Genomic DNA, 19,014 nt, shown 5'->3' on the forward strand with positions numbered 1-19,014 from the left:
AAAAATATTTAACTTACATACAATAAGAGTTTTCCTTTTAGTGTACAGTTTTATGAGACTTGATGAACACAGAGCCATGTAAGCATCACCACAATCAAAAGGTAAAACAATTTCATCAATTATAAGAAATGCCCAAGAATGCCCATGTAGCCTACTCCATTATCATCCCTGGGCCATAAGTCATTACTGGTTTATTTTCTATAGGTTATCATTTTGCATATTTTAGAACTTCATATAGATGAATTTCTGCATTTTGCATTGTTTCAAGTCTGCCTTCCTACACTTAACATAAGACATTTTAGATTCCATGTTGCTGCATGTTTCAGAACTTTGTTTCTTCCTCTTTGCAGGGGAGTAGTGTTCCATTGTATGAATGTATCTAATCTAATAGTTGAAACACATTTGAGATGTTTGAGTAATTAAATTTGTTGTAATGATTTCTATACAGTGTTCTGAGTGAACAGAGTTTCAGATAAATGCAAAACATGCACTGTTACCTAATTAACAATAATTTATGTACATCCATGAATATTCCATATTCTATTACAAATTCATTCTGGACTGTCACAATAGTACAGAAATCTTACTATGATCTTCTAAAAAGTTAACTTTCCAACTCTTCAGGCTTCTCGATTTCTCCAGACTAAATTTAATGTGAAGACCTTTGCTTCATTCTCCATTTAAAAAATAGAAGCCAACCAATGCAAAATCTGCTATCTCTCCCCACAGTCCCAAACCGTACTTTTGCATCCCTTTACTCCTGGTTTTGTCCTGCTAGAATAGAAACATTTCTTGTATCTATCTCCTCAAAGAGGTTATTGCTAAGCTGTTTTTATTTATTCACTGTTTATTTACACCCATCTACTAACAATTCATTTCCACCCTCAGTGCCCATGGAGACTACTTTCCTGTAAGTTACAAATGACCTTCATGATGCTAAATTCAATTGAGTTTTATTCTGTCATTATCTTACTCTAATCTCTTGCATATTTGTCAGCATTTACCGCTCCCTTTTGTTTCATTTTAAAGCCATTAATTGCTGTGGCTAGAATATTTAATGCAATCAAATTTAATTATTTCAAGTCACTTGGAGAAGTGTTATAAAGCAGTTTTGTTTTGTTTTGGTACTGAGGTGCTTTAGCTCCGAGAAGCATCTACAATCTATTTATTTTTCATTTTTTTTTTTGAGGCAGGTCTCTGTAGTTGTGACTCTGGGCTACACCCTGTGATCCCCATCTCAGCCTCCTGAGTTGCTGGAAATACAGGTTGTGTCACTGCACCCAGCAGTACAGCCTTTATTATTCTCTGTTTTACTCTATTATTATATTCTCTATTATTATATTCTCCCCCCAAATATTTAGTTTTCAAAACATTCATACATACAGATAAGTTTCAAAAATAGTGAAAAGAATGCTCATATGTCACGTTGTTTTTTCAATAGTTAAAAATGACATTTGATTTCTCTCTATACATGTCTCTAAAGTGTATTTATCTACTTTTCTATAAACAGAAACAAAATATTTTTGTATTATGTGTGTGGATATCCAACTCTTCCATTTCCATTTGTTAAAAAACCCTTTCTTCATTGAATTAATTACCTTATTAAGTTTGCTGAAAATCAATTGATAATATTAATGTGAATATATTTCTAGACCATGTATTTATCCATCATCCTGTGTGTCTCTTAATGCTGACACTAGTCTTTATTACCATAGTTTAGCAATGTATGTTAATTTCAATTCACATACTGTAAATTTTCCAAACTTCCTCCTTTTAAAATTCAACTTTCTATTTTAATGCAGTTTTACATCTACACTAGTATTGAGAACATGGCAGAGGTTCCCATATAATCCATATTCAGATTTCCTCATTATGAGCATCTGGTACATTGTCACAATTAGCACTACACTGTTAATACATTTTCGTTAAATGCTGTCCATACATCATTCATATTCCTTAGTTTTCCCTTAATGCCATTTTTTCCTGGTACAGATTTTATCCAGCAAATGACAGAACATTTAGTAGGCATGTCTTCTCAGACTCCTCTTGGCTATAAATGAGTTTCTCAGATTTTCCTCTTTTCAATGACCTTGACAGTTTTGAAGAGTACTCATTAGGTCTTTTATAGAATATATCTTGGTTTGGATTTGTCTGATGTTTTTCTCATCATCAGATTGAAAGAATGTATTTTCAGGAGGAAGACACAGAAGTAAAGTGCCTTTTTCAAGTCATCAAGGTTATATGATGGGTGTGTGCTATGCATACCTTGATGTTTATGAAGGGTATATACTATTAATGTGATTTACCACATGATTGATGTTTACCTTGATTACCTGGTTTGTGTTTGGGACCACCTCCTTGAGAACAGAGTATTATATAAATTATTTGAAATTTGTCTACACAGAATATTCTCTCATTTGTCTATTTATGAAATCTTTTATATCAATAAATAAAATGCATTTATTTATGGATATGTTGTTTATACATTGGTTAATAATGAAATGTTTATTTGTTTATTTTGTTGCTCCAGGTTTGGCCAATGGGAACTTTCAGTTGGCTTCTATTCCCATTAACTATTCCATCATAGTAGTATACTTTAGTTTGCTTTTTGGGGGAGAGTAGTTTTACTACAGCATGCTCCAAATTAGTCATGTATATTTACTGCTCAGTTCTAAAATCCAGAATTTCTCTAAGAATCCTAGGATAATCTTATTAGAAAGTACTATCTGAGTCCTAAGCATGTTTTTTACTCTAGTAATATTATTGCTTCCAGGCCCTCTTAGCCAATTAAGCAAGGAGATATGAAGATGTATTTACATATCTATAAACATTTCTATACCTTCTATCTCTTTATTAAGCTAAACATGAGTTCATAAACCAAATCCAATCCATTTCCACATGGTTCATTCTAGCCTCTTTTCTTTATCCTCTATAATCTCTCATTTCAACAATTAGAAAACTGACTTAATGCTGTCTGCCATCCACTTACTTATGTGTTCAGTTTCTGTATTTATGCAAAGTAATTCTAGAATTGTAAGCTTATACCTTCAGGGAAGCAGTTTTGTCAATTAAAATATAGTACTTGTGCATGGTTCCTTCTGCCATTATTCTTACAGATTCTATCATTTCCCATGTTACTAAGGTAAGCTCACCCCCTACCTCCAATCCCTTCAGTGAATTGGCTTCAGATACCTGTAATACAGTTACATTGTTTTGTTGCATTTGTATTCTATCCTGGAGCCCTGTGACTTCTATTTCCTTTTTTTTTTAATAAGTGACTATGTTAAGCTTCTCTCTTGTTCTCTTGGTTCTGACAGATGCATTGTATCATGTATCCAGTATAATCTTACCACACAGAATAAGATCATGACCTACAAAATCCCCTGGCATCACTCAGTAAACTCTCCCTCTCCAACCCTTGGTAGAATAACCATAGTTTTGTCTTTACCAGATGTCATATGTTGGAACAATACAATATAGAAGTTTTTCAGTCGATCTTTATTTCCCTTAACAACATACTAGTAAGATTCACCATATCTTCAAATGGTTGAAGGAATCATTCCTTTTTTTTAGTCACTGGATGATTGTTTTGGTCTGTTTGGGCTGCTATAACAAAATACCTTAAAATGGGAGGCTTATGAACCACATAAATTTATTTCTCATGTTCTAAAAACTGAAAAGTTCAGAACAGGACACTAGCAGATTTAATGCGAGTTCTTGCTTCCTACATGACCATCTTTTTGCCACAAACTCACATGGTGAAAGGGGCAAGCAGCTCTCTCAGGCCTTTTCTTAGGGCATTAGTCCCATTCACATTGCTCCCCACCTTCATGATCTAATTGTCTCCCAAGAGTCTTACTTTCTAATACAATAAATTCAGGGTTAAAATTGAAAAATATGAGTTTTGGAAAGGCACTCAGACCATAGCAATAGTATTTCATTGTATGAATGTATCCAAATAGTTTATATACCCCCAATGAAGCTCCTCTTGGTTGCTTCCAGTTATGTGATTATGAATAAATCCATTACAAATGTTCACATGCATGTTCTTATGTGTATGTGAGTTTTCAGATTCATCAGGTAAACACCTAAGCATGTGATTTCTGGATCAGGTAATAAAACTGTGTTTAGCTTTGTATAAAACTGCCAAATTGTCTTCCAAAGTGACTGTAGTATTTTGCATCCTCATTGGCAACAAGTAAGTGTTCCTGTAGGTCTTCAGGAATTGATAATTTTAGAATACTGGATTTTTATAAATTAATTAATTTACTTTATTTGTGCTTTTTAGATATTCATGATAGGAGAATATATTTTGGCATATATACTTGGAGTTAGAATGTTGGATTTAAGTCATTTACTAGGTGTTTAGTAGTTTCTTATTGTTGTTTTAATTTTCATTTTCTTAAATACAAATTATATTAAGCATCTTTTCATATTCTTGCTTGCTACCTATATATCCTTTCACATTTTTGTTCATTTTTAATTGGCTTACTTTTTTCCTACTGTTGAACTTTAAGAGACCCTCAAATATTTTGAATATAAATCTGGTATCAGATATATGTTTTGCAAATATTTTCTCTCAGTTTCTGTCTTGGGTGTTTTTTTCCCCTCTTTCCCTTTTGCAGTGCTAGGAATTGAACTCAAAGCTTTGTGTGTACTAGTCAAATGTGGTGCTGCCAAACTAAAACCCAGCCCCATTTTTGTTCTCTTACCAGTGTGTTTTCAGAGCAGAACTTTTAGTTTTCATTTAAGAAGTCTAATTTATTATTTATTAATTGATTATGATTTTATATTATATTTATTTTATGAACTCATCACTAAATGAAAGGTCATAATTTTCTCCAATATTCTCCTCTAGTAATTTTTTTAAAAGTTTTGTTTGTGTTTTTTTAGTTTTTCATTGATATCTAAAATCCATTTTTAGGTAAATTTATTGGAAGGTATAGCATCTGTGTTATTTTATTTTTAATGGATATTCAATTCTTTCAGTGCATTTTGTTGCAAAGTCTATCATATCTTCATTGAATTGTTTTTAAGACTTTATGAAAAAAAATAGATGAGCCAGACACAGGTGGCAAATGCCTGTATTCCCACCTACTCAGGTGGCAGACACAGGAAGATCACATGAGTTGAGCAGCTCAGAAGTGGCCTGGACAACATAATGAAACACATTCTTTCAAAGAAAATTAGTTGACTACTTTTGAGAGTCTATTTCTAGGTTGTATATTCTTTTACCTTACTGTATATACCTATATTGCATACGTATTTATGGATTTATTTTAGCTTTAAAGTAGGTCTTGAAATCAATGAATTAGTTATTACTATTTTTCTTCTACAGTAATTTATTGGTAACTCTGGGTCTTTTGATTCTGTATTTAAGGTTTAAAATCAGTTTGTTGATATCTCCAAAAGAAGTTGCATGAGTTTTGAGAAAGATTCAGATAAATTTAAAAATAAAATTTTGAAGAATTGATAATTTAATAATATCGAGTCTTTTAATCCATGATCAGGAATATCTTTAAATTTTTAGACATTCTTTGATATAAGTTATCAGTGTTTTATAGTTTTTACATACAAACCGTAAATGTAGTTTTTCTTCAGTTTGTACCAATGTATTGCTTTTTATGGTGATATTGGATATGATATTGTTTTGTGATTTCTTATATTAAGTATTTATTGTTGGCTTATAAGAAAGTAATAATTAGCCTGTGATTGACTTTGGATTCTGAGAAATTGGTTTACTTATTAATCAGTTCCATTTTAATTTTTTTGCTGGTTCTTTAGGAGTTTTCAATGTGGAAATTGTTATTTTATTTCTTACTTTGTAAAATGTATAATTATTGTTTTTTTTGTTTTCTTATTATACTAACTAGAATTTTCAGTGTGATCTTGAATAGAAATAGTAAGACACGACATCATTGTCTTGTTCCCAATCATAGAGGGAAAATGTCTAATCTGTTCACTACTAGATACAATATACTTGCTGTAGACTATTTGTGCACATTTTTTAATTTTATTGAGTTGAAGGAGTTTTCTGAGTTTAAATAGGCCTAGTGTCATTTCTTTTGAATTATATTGGTTAAAGCAATAATACAGTCCTCTTAATTCAAAGAGAAGGATGATAGGTCCACACTTATCATGAGAGATATTTCAAATATTCAGCCATCTTTACCCATGATGGTTTGCCTTGAATTGTAAACAATTTATATTTGTTCTGCATGGAAAATATACTCACTTCTAAATCTCACTGTCTCATCCTCTTTCAGTATTATTATGAGTTTCAAAATTTTATTCCACCTGAAATGAGGACTGGTATGTATTAAACAGCTTTATTTATGGCTTCTCTGGAGCTTAACATGTGATTAAGAGCTAAATTATCTTTTTTCTTCCTCACACACAATATACAATGATGATATAGTCATTAAAAACAGCAATAGACATGTTTGTTACAAAAGGAGGGGGAAAAACGCAAAGCATATGGTGATGTATGGCCCATAGCAATTGTGAAATCTAGTCAGGTACATGTGGCCATTTTAATTATTGGAGTCCAGTGCTGTTGAAGGATATGATTCTCATCTGGGACATTGGATTAATCTTTCCATTCTATAAAACACGGTTTATGTTTGTAGCTGAGTAGTTTTCTCAGCTTTATTTTTATCTACAGAAAATTAGATACCCAACTGCCTTTTTCATTCTGTAATGTAACTATATTTTTCCAGTCCAACTGGTACAAATCTTTAAAAAGCTTTGTAAACTTTTTGTGTATTAATTTACAATTCATTCCAACAAACAACACTACACCCACAAATATTTTCAAAATAGATTTTTCTATACTTAGAGCACTCTGTGAAGTTAAAAAAATGACCTCAAAATTTTTGTAAGCCTACTATTTTAACAAATATATTCTACAAGTTTTTCCTAAGAAGATTTTTTTTTCTTTTTGTCCTTAGTAGACATTTGGTCCAAATGAAAGAAAACATGAAAAAACACCTTTAGTCTTGCTGAGGCCTTAAAAAGGGTTTTACACGTTCACTCTTGGCTTCATTTTCACCCTCAGACCATGCATTACTGAGAGGGACCTGCATGTGACATGTTCTCTTAGACTATTTCTTACTTTTTAGTTTGGAAAATATGTCCTGAGATCTTTGTATTTTTTTCCAGGAGTTTTTCAGCAGTTTGGCTCTTTAATCTTTCAGTTTGTCATAGGATGTTAGAAAAATTTGAGCCTGCAAATCTTAGCAAAGTTTCTGAGATCGATCACAAAGTTCTTTTATGTTTTCCATACTATTGTAAACAATAGTTTTGCTAGCTGATCTCTCTGTATATAACTCAACTGTACTTTATATTGGCCTTTCATAAAGTTTTCCTCATCATCCATAATGTTCCAGTAGTCTCCCTAAGGCCATTCAAAGGTTCATTAATAGTTCCATCCAGTTCCTGTCCACCATACAACTTGAGTTTCAAATATTCTGTTTTAAAAACTTTTTTTATAATAGCAACACATTTACAGTATCAAATTTTGTCCTAGTTATCTATTTCTAAATAAAAAAAATTACCCTAGGACTTAGATGCTTATAACAAGATATGATTTATTATATTTCATGATTTTCTGACTCACTAATTTGATAGGGCTTATATAGCTCATACTTCTCTTTATGATGTTGAACAGTGCCATTTTCTGAGATCCATCTGGTAGATGGGATAGTCCGCAAAGTCAATATTACTTTAAAAACATGCCTGGTCCCTAAGTCTTTGATTTGACTCCTGGTCTCGTCTGAGTTCTCTGAGACTTTTGAAGATAACACATTTATCTTAGCACTGAGTTCTTCTAGTAGATGGATTAACATTGCAATTCAAAGTTCCCAAAGTATTTCAAGAGACAAAGAATTCAAGAGAAACTTCTAAGGCCTTGGGCTGGAAACTGACTTGAGTATACATCCAGTATATTCTATTAATGAGAACACTCACAAAACCCAGACAGATTCAAGTTGAGTGAACATAGAGCCACTTCTTTTGGGGAAGAGTCTCAAGGACTCTTTTTGGTCATTTCTAATTTATCATACCTTCTATTTTCTATTTTTAATCAACTGTAACAAATTGAATCTTGAAATATGAATTTCTTTTTTGTCGTAGTAACTGTTTATATACTTTTACAAGTCTTGAAACTTGGTTACCAGTTAGTAGTCATTCTGTTAGGAAAAAAATCTATTTAAAAATAAAAATACATGTTAGACATTATCTAGCCCTGTTTTTTGGAAGAACATACCCTTGAAAATGGAGGATCAGAAGCTTCCTGGTCAATGCCAGTTCTTTTTTTTTTTCTTTTTTTCTTTTTTAGAGAGAGAGAGAGAGAGAGAGAGAGAGAGAGAGAGAGGAGAGAGAGAGAGAGAATTTTTAATATTTATTTTTTAGTTCTCGGCAGACACAACATCTTTGTTGGTATGTGGTGCTGAGGATCGAACCTGGACTGCACGCATGCCAGGCGATCGCGCTACCGCTTGAGCCACATCCCCAACCCAATGCCAGTTCTATTATCTATTACTCTTATAAGAACTTTGTTTTCCTCTTATATAAAGTAGGAATTTATATCCATAGCATTCATATAATTTAGTCTAAATTGCAGCATGTTGGGAAATACTAAAAATAAAATGGGCATGTTTCATTTTTAGTAGTCTAAACTCGAGATATCGCAGTCAAATTTCAGGTTTCTTTCTATTTCTCAAGACTTTTTTGATGGTCAATGTTATGATTTAAATGTAAAATATCCCCCGAAGCTTATGTGTGAGACAATGTGAGAAAGTTTAGAGGTGAGATGACTGGGCTATGAAAGCCTTAATTAAATTAGCGCATTAATCCCCTGATAGGGATCAATTAGGTAGTAACTCTAGGCAGGTAGGGTGTACCCAGAGGTGGGTCACTAGAGGTTTGCCTTTGGGGTATATATTTTGTCTGTGGTAAGGGGAGTCCTTCTCTGTCTGTTTTCTGATGCCATGCCTGATTGTCCTAGTCTGCTTTTCTCTGCTATGTCTTTCCTCCATGATGTCCTGACTTAACTCAGGTCCTGTGAAATGGAGCCAGCCATCTCTGGACTGAGACCTCGGAACCCCCAAATAAACTTTTCCTTGTCTAAAATTGTTCTTCTCATGTCTTTTTGGTTACAGTGTTGAAAAGGCTGACCAAAAGAATCAAATATATCAATGAATATTTGAAAATATCAAACAAAAAATCAGTAAGGTAATGATACATATCCAAAACTTTCAGGGAATATTCTTATCATTTATTTAGTATTTCTAAATCTGTTCAAATTATTTTCACAATAATAAATGTCTACTGCTGATCTTTAATTGAAAAATTGTCATAATATATTTAAAGGTAATTCCTTTGATCACCATCAACTTAGGCATGGTAGTCTTTCCTGATCTTTTACAGCAACTCATGTCTTTTTAGTTGAACAATTGTCAGATTAAGTAATATTGGGTCCTTTATGTCCCATGTTTCTTCTTATTAATATAGTTTGAAATTCCTTAAAGTGGCTCCTCAGTGGTTTTAAATTACAAATCTCATGACAATTTTCAAACTCATCACTCATTAAATAAAGCTGTCCTTTTACTTAACTACAAATGAAAATCTTTAGCTTAGCACTTGCAAATTGAAACCATATTAAAACATTCTAATTTAAAATAGTTTATTATAGACAATAGTCAATATTCATTCTGATTTTCCAGGTCCAGAATATAAGGCTCCACTCTGGCATTATATTTTGTGAATTCTCTCCTCACTCCTGCATTGTTTGATTTTGATACAGTAGGATCAGCATATGGGGAGCTGTATTCTTGGTAATCCTGGGGTAATAAAGACATGGAAGAATGACTGTAAACGAAAACTTGAAGCCAACTGCTCTCAAATATAAAAGTGCTCTTCAAAGACAGAAAATTTATTCTTTTTAGGAAATGGAGGTAATCAGTGACTGGCTGGAACTCAGGTGTGAGGGAACTGAGAGAACAAGGTCAGATCATGCCTAGAAACAAATTTGACCCAATTATCTGTCCAAGGAGTAATGATTAATCCATGGTCTCACATCATTCCAGTATTGGACCTTGGGTTTTTATTTGAAGAGAGTTTTATCTTACAAACAAACAAACAAACAAACAAACAAAAAATAATTGTGATCTCTGTGTTTAGAATCTATGTAATATATGTGAGATTTTATTAACATTGCTAAATGTACAATAATAAAAATGAGTGCTTACAAAATTTAACAAGAACATGGAAGAGAAAGGTGAGTTTGGAGGCTTGAAAAGTTCCAGGGAACTTCTTCTAACAGGGAATATTCATCTATTAGAGTGCTTAGTTCATGTTTGGTTTCAGATTGGGGAGTGTCACCAAGGTGTTATGAAAGGAAGCTCAGGAAGTGCTATCATGTACACATACACAACACTAGAAAACTGCTTCAAAGTGAAGTTTTAAAAACCACTACCATAACCCAATTTATCCAAGATTTGATACACTCATGTCATTTGTAATTTAATGTTGTATTTGTTTAATTTCTCATAGATTTTGCAGTATTTAATAGACTTTGCTTAGAAATGTTATTTTAGTGTATATTTTCCTTCTATTCTAGGCTTTTTCTAATGTTAGACAACAAATACTTTCTTGTAGATTAATAAAAAGTATCAATAGTCCCTGCTTAAGTGGCCTCAATCTGAGAGAAAGTATCAGCTTTGCACATATTGTCAATAACAGACTTAAGCATAGTGTGATTCATGAGTTCCCACTGTAGTATTAAGAAAAAAACTACAGCACTCTTTTCCCCTTTTAAAGTATGGCATTTCATTCTTCTGCCCAAAGAATAATAATTAAAGAAACACTCCACAGTGCATGGTGTCATGGCAATATTTGGTAGAAGGTTACTTGTTTTGATAATTTATTTCACCAGTAGTTTTATTTATAAGAATCACTTACTTAAAAGTAACTGTAATATTCACAGAAAACAGTTCTATTGTTTTCATTTTGCAGAAGTTGCATTACATGGGATGAAAGAGACTTTTCTTTTTTTGATTTCCTTGTCCTTACATTTCTTTATATCTGCAACAAATTTTATATAACCACTTTTTAAAATATAAGATATTCTAAGTTGATAAAATGAATGTTCAAATGCTTCAAAGGTTTTTAACAAATAAGACTTTAAAATTCTAGCTAGTAATCTTTGACATTAGGAAAATATCCAAAACAATAGTGTTCTTTGAGTTGATATGATTAAACTGTGAACTAAATATATATTATATTCATTAAATATAATGCTATTTAGCATTTAGTTCTGAGATGATAAAGCTAATGTTATTTGCTTTAACAATCCTTCTCTCAATGAAAATATACACTATGATTGAATTATTGCTAGTAACGTAAGTCTTTGTGCTTTTTGTAAGTCTTTCATTTTTAATATTAAATATAAAAATCAACAATTTTCTAATTATATTTGTCTTCATTATACTCATATCCAAAGTTCATATTAACCCTGTTACATCTTTCTGTGAAGATTTTGTGTATGTGTATGGTACTGGTGATTGACTCCAAAACATACTAGACAAATGTCTTATCATTAAGTCACACAAAGGCCCCATAATTTCTTAAAATGTTTCAAAATGAGGAAGTCCTAATTTTTATGTATTTATATCAAGGGTTAAAGTACTTTATATCTCAGATGTTGAGTTTTGATTATATTTAGTTTAGATAATGTTACTAATTATAACCACCGAAACATTTTTGTTCAGATATTTGCTTTTTGCCCATGTTGTTGTATTATCTATTTTACCTTTTTCTTAATGAACATCATAGTCCCTTGATCATATTATATTTCATTTTTTTTTCTTTTTGCAGTTCTTGGAATCAAACCCAAGACCTCAAATATGCTAGGCAAGTGCTTTATCAATGAGTCATGCTTCTAGCCTGTTTTTTAAATAGTTTTTAAATTGATTTTTTATTAATATGATCTTTATATTTTTAGTATATTTGATGGAATAGTTCTTATTTTACCATTTTATTTTTCCTATCAAATTACTCACAGTTCAGCTAATACTAGTAGGTTAAAATTTATTAAAATATTATTTGTACCTAATTAATTCTTAAACTAACATGGCCATTATGATAGAGTGGACACAGCATTGCAAAACCACACAGGAGAGCAAGGATTTTTTTTCCTCACCTGATACCACCTCTCAGATATTTTTTATTTAGTACTTGGGAAATATGGTGGTTACATTTGTAAAATAGGTAAATCAGAATTAAACTATTGGAAAGCGGGAAAGTCTCTTAAGTTTTATTCTCATTCTATGATCCCAGATTCCCTGATCTTTGATTTCCTTCTTGGTGTGAAGCATTTGAATTTTTGATGTTTGTTGATATAAACAGAATTTTTTCTATAACCCTTAGTTTTTAACTTCCATTTAGAAAAGTTTAGACAATGTTCTTACTCTTTCCCATCTCACATTATGTATATTACATGCTTACACAATTTCAGGTGTAAAATTATTGGGATGTGTCTTGATAGAACTCCAGTAAGGAAACTGAGTGTGAAAAGTTGGTGAAAGCAATATAAAAAGAAGTGTATGTCATGCATAGAAGAGAAGAGAATGAAAGTGTGCTAGCTCTATGACACTGTCAGAAGAAGGATGGAAACAACTATCTCAATATCTATACTGGCCTTTGAGTTATTTGGTGAGGATAGGGTAAGAGTGGGGAAAGGAGGAGATGGAAAGAGGTAGTAACTCTTGCTGTGGTTGTGGCTCAGTAGTAGAACACTTGCCTTGCACACATGAGGCATTGGGTTTGATCCTCAGCACCACATAAAAATAAATAAATAAGGATATTGTGTTCATCTACAACTTAAAATTTTTTTAAAATAAAAGGTAGTAACACAGCTCAAGGGATGGATGTGGCTTTTGTCAGAACATTAAAGAATATCTTCAATTTCACAGTACAGATAATATTTTAAAATAGCTAATAAATTAATTATTGATGCTGACCACTACTATGAAATATGGTGCTATAACTTCAAGGTTTGTAGTGAGCCACTATTGACATCTCTGTGACTTCCCACAAGTCTTACTTTAAGTTTGTGAAATTTTTAAGGGAGTTTCATGATTTATGGTAACCATTAAATGATCGATTTTTCTTTATTAGATTTTTTTTTGCAATATTGATTAATAAACTAACATAAAACCTGATACTGAGATTATCTTTAAGAAGATTTTATATTAACTTATTACAGTCTAAACCTATCTCCCAAAGATCCACGTGTTAAAGTCTTGGTCTCAGAGATGTTCGTTTAGGTGGTTCTGTGGACTTTTTGGAGGTCTGTACACTTTTAGGAGGTCTTTAGATCACTGGGAGTATGCCCTCAAAGGGGACTGTGGGATCCCAAATTCATTTTTCTCTGTTTTGGGGCTCCTGATGTGAGAAGTTTACTCTGTCATGTGACTTGCACCATTACCATCTGGTATCCCCACTAATGGCCCAAAGTGACAGAGCCAAACTTTCTTGGACTGGAAACTCCAGGATTTTGAGGTAAATAAACCTTTTCTTTTTTATAAGTTGCCTCAGGCATTTCATTACAGCAATGAAAAGCTGTAGTCTGACGTTGTAGTCTTCAGTTAGTCTCAAGTGTCTTGTGGAGAAACAAAAATTTAGAGTTGTAGAAATTAGATGTGAAAAATAGATTTTCCCCACATTTATATTGGTGCATTATAGTGGTACATAATGGTGGCATTTGTTGTTACATATTCATAAATGCACACAATATAATAATATAATTTGGCCAATATCACACCCTAGTACTTTCCCCCTCCAACTCACGTACTTTTCACATCCCACCTGTTGGTCAATTTCCTCTGCTGATGTACCTTCAATTTTTTTGAGATCCACCCCCATCTTTCTTTTCCTTTTTCCTTTCTAGCTCCCTCTAGAGAAATGAGAGAGAACATACCACCCATAACCTTCTGATTTTGACTTATTTCATTTAACATGATTGCCTTTACATTCATCCATTTTGCTGCAAATGATGTAATTTCATTTTTCTGTATGACTGAATAAAACTCCATGGTGATTATATAAAACATTTTCTTGATCCATTTATCCATTGATGAAAATCTAGGCTAGTTCCATAGTTTGGGTATTGTGTAATGTGCTGCTATAAGCTGGGTATGCATGTATCACTATAGTATAATCACTTTAATACTTCAGGATAAATATGAAGAAGATGTATAGCTGGGTCATATGGTGGTTCTATGCCTATTCTTTTGAGGAACCTCTATATTGATTCCATACTAGTTGTACTAATTTATAATCCAACCAACAGTGTAAACATGTTCCCTTTCTCCATATTCTCTTCATCATCTATTGTTATTTGTATTTTTGATGACTTCCATTATGACTGGCATGAGATGAAATCTCAGTGCAGTTATGATTTTCATTTTCTCTGATTGCTAATGATGCTGAACACTTTTTTCTATATTCCTTGATCATTTGTATTTTTTCTTTTGAGAAGTATCTGTTTAATTCATTCCCATTTATTAATCGGATTACTTCAGTTTTTGGTGTAAAGTTTTTTGAGTTCTTCATATATTCTAGATATTCAACTTCTTTCAGAAGAGTAGCTAGCAAAGACTTTTCTTCCTTTCTATAGGTTACTTCTTCAAATTCTGAACTGATTCCTTTACTATGCAGAGCTTTTTAATTTGATGCCATCTCATTTATTAACTCTTAAAAGTATTTCCTGAGCTTTAAGGGTCCTATTGAGAAAGTCATTGCCTGTTTCTACACGCTGGAGTTTTGAACCAATGTTTTCCTCTATGGGTTGTATCATTTCTGATTTGATTCCTAGTTCTCATTCTTCTACATATGGATAACCAGGTTTTCTAGCACTATTTGTTTAATAGGCTGTATTTTCTCCAGTGTATGTTTTTTGGCATCTCTGTCAAGGGTTAGATAACAAGATGCATGGGTTTGTCTCTTTGTCTTCTATTCTGTACCATTAGTATATATGTCTGTATTTATGCAAGTTCCATGCTATTTTTGTTACTATAGCTCTATAGTATAATTTGAAGGTTTTGTGATGCCTCTATTATTGCTTTTTTTTTGGGGGGGGCTTAAAATTGATTTGACTATCCTGGGTGTCTTCTTTCCTTTAAAATGAATTTTAGGACTTTTTAATAGTTCTATGAAAATATCATTGTTATTTTGATGAGGGATTGCTTTGGAATATATATATATATATATATATATATATATATATATATATATATATATATATATATATACATACATACATATACACACATTAAAATGGTACATAATGTTGATATTTGTTGTTACATATATATTTTACATATTTGTTGTTACATGTTTTGATAGTATGACCATGTTGATGTTATTATTTCTGCCAATCCATGAACTTGAGAAGTCTTTCCATTGTCTGAGTTCTTCTTAAAATTCTTTGTACAATATTCGATAGTTTTCATTGTCAAGTTCTTTCACCTCCTTGGTTAGATTTATTCCTATGATTTTTTAAAGGCTATTGTTAATAGAATTGTTTTCCTGATTTATTTCTCAGCAAATTCATTGTTGATATATAGGAAAGCTGTTGATCTTTGTTTGTGATTTTTGTAATCTGCTACTTTGCCAAATTAGTTTATCAACTCTAGCAGTCTTCTGGTGGTATAGGATTGTCTCAGGCATTTAATTATAGTAATGCAAAGCTGATTATATATCCTACAGTTAGCCTTAAGATTCTTGTAGAGAAATAAAACTTTAGAGCTCTAGAGATTAGATATAAAAGATATTTCTATGGAAAAAAAATAAATAAAAATAATGTGGATAAATGAGACTTTACAAGGAAATGAGAAACAATAAATGAATGGAGTTGGAAAATATCATGCTAAGTGAAATAAGCCAGTCCCAAACTAATTTTCTGGAAAGGAGGAATTCCATTAGTAGAGTCTTGGAAATGAGAAAACAAAGTATGGTCAGAGTATGTTATTTTTCAAAGTTGGAATAGGGGAAAGGGACAGATTATGAGGTGGAAATTATGTATCAAGACTTTAGCAACAGTAACTAGGAAATATCAACAATTCATCACTATTAATCTAATATTTTAGAAAAGATGAAAAGAAATAATGTTCCTTGGCTTAAATATAATGTTTTACTTGTAGTTTATATTTAATATTTTAAAAAATATTTAAAATATAATGTATATTTTTATATTGTAAGTACATTTATAAATTACCATATTTTCTATGTGGTGATGGGAAGTTTTGTGATATATGTCTACTATCATACACTGAGAGCAAATGTTTTAATAGATACTATTTGATAATCCACTGAATAGGGACAACATTTTGTACCTTTTTGATCTATTGGTTGTTATGATATTAAGATATTGGCACAATTTCCAAAATCACATATGTTTATTTATGCATTCATCTGTTGAGTTGTGGAAAAAGTGATTATTTTAAGCTAATTTTGTATTCAAACTTCTTTCGAAGTAACACAAAATGTTAGATCTTTCACTTCTTCTTATAGTTTGAAATGTAAATCAACTAACATTCTGACTCTCTAATAATTCTTCTAATAAAATATTTTTAATTGCCTTCATTTTAATTGAGTACTAATGCTGTATTACTTGGAATTTCATGATTCTTCTAAGATAATGGCTGAATCCCAAAGTCATGTCTTTTCACAAAGCCTCCAAGAAACCACGGAGAAAGAGAAAAGGAAATAGCATTAGCCATAGCTTATGTTTAGACATAACTAGGGGGAGATTACTGCAAGTTTCAACTCATACAAATTGAGTAAATCAACATTCAAAATAAGAACAATGTTCTGAACCTTTCAAGAAAGCAGAGAATTATCAAAGATTGAACAGAGGAAAGGAGGATGAGAGGGGAATACCACTGTGGATGCAATTTGAGTGTCAGTCAGTGCTGTGTGAGGCTGATTATGAAGAAATCTGATAAAGAGTGCAATTAAATTAAAATTAATTTAATTGCACTCTTTATCAGAGTGATAAAGAGTGCAATTAAATTAATGTGCTTTGGACCAGAGAATGTGTCACTTTTGAGGAGAATAGTACCTCTATGAGATCAAGTTGCAGCATAGAAATAGGAGGTACTAACCAGAGGTTTTGTATGCAAGAAAAAAAGAGAAAGAATTTGATGATAAAGAGCCAATGAAACAGGAAAATGCTCAGTTATTAATTAGACAAGCTGTGAATATACACACAAACCATAAGATTCAAAACAGACTCTTATAGAAAACCAAATAACTGAATCAGTAAATGGACTAAGGAACTGAACAGATAATTAAGGAAGAATATATATAATCTATAACAAATATATGAAAAAATGTTCAACATCTCTAGCAATTAGAGCAATTTTGATTTGTATTTCTCTAATATTTCATCTCTCTAGTAAGAATGACAATTATCAAGAATAATAGCAACAATAAGTGTTGGAAAGGAAGTGGGGATTGCTGGTGTGATTGCAAATTAGTGCAACCATTCTGGAAAGCAGTATGGAGATTCCCTAGAAAACTTGGAATAGAAGCACCATTTATCCAGCTATCCCACTCCTCAGTCTGTACCCAAAGGACTTAAAATCAACATACTGCAGTGACACAACCACATCAACATTTGTATCAGCTCAATAACAATAGCTAAACTATGGAACCAACAGAGATGGAACCAACAGAGATGCCCTTCAATAAATGAATCAATAAAAAAAGTGTAGAATGAATATATGAATACACACACACACACACACACACACACACACACACATACACACACATGATGGAATATTATTCAGCCTTAAAGGAGAGTGAATTATGGCATTTTCAGATAAATGAATGGAGTTGGAAAATATTATGCTAAGTGAAATAAGCCAGTCCCCAAAAATCAAATGCCAAATTATCTCTCTGATATGTTGATGCTGCTCCCTAATGGGATGGGGAGGCAAGGGAAGATTGGAAGAACTTTGGATTGAGCAGATTGGTGTGAGGGTATCGGAGTGGGTATTAGGGTGGAAAGATGGTGAGTGAAATGGACATTATTATCCTGTGTACATGTATGATTGCATGAATGGTGTGACACTGCATCCTGTATAGCCAAAGAAATAGAAAGTTGTGCTTCATTTGTATATAATGAGTCATAATGCATTCGGCTGTCATGTATAACTAATTGGATCAAATTATTTGAAAAATTAAAAGTAAGAGCTGACCAAACTAAGGAAGTAATTTAAGAAAAGAATAACCATATCAATAATTCAGATTCATTACAATGTGCCCACAGAAAAGTAGGTACATTTGATAAAAGCAAAAAAAATAGTAATGAGAACAAAAAAGCTGAAAGAATAGAATGATCAAGAGCAATGCAGACAATCATGGAGAAAGGGACTGTTGTAATTGGAGTCCAAAAACAAGAACAACAATAAATGTGATGATGGAAGTAAACTACAATTTAAAATGAGGATCTAAGAAAATATCCCAGAAATAAAAGAAGACATGATTATACACACTGACAAATGTCTTCCATACACTGAATAATTTTTTTTGAAATTCTAGTAAAATTAGTGTACTACAAGGATTGATTTTTTTTTCTTCAGGTTTTTCAGACTTAAAAGGCCACTTAAAAAGAAAAGAATACCAGCTCACCTCTGGAATTCTTGATAGCAATATACAAATCAAGATAATTGAAGAAATGGATAAATGTTTTCAAGAAATGCTAGGGTAGAATGACTAAGATTTCATATCTAGTCAAATTTTCTTCAAAAAGTTATGCTTACGGTGATATTGGCCAAATTAAATTGTTATATTGTGTGCAGGTATTAATGCATAACAACAAATTTCCATCATTATTCACAATGCACCAATAAAAACTCTGGAAAGAGAACAAAAGTTATGCTTAAGAACTGGATATGGAGATTACTGGCACACAGTAGGAATCCCAAGGACTTTGGGAAGCTA

This window comes from Ictidomys tridecemlineatus, chromosome 2 (genome assembly GCF_052094955.1).
Source record: "Ictidomys tridecemlineatus isolate mIctTri1 chromosome 2, mIctTri1.hap1, whole genome shotgun sequence".
Classification (NCBI taxonomy): Eukaryota; Metazoa; Chordata; class Mammalia; order Rodentia; family Sciuridae; genus Ictidomys; species Ictidomys tridecemlineatus.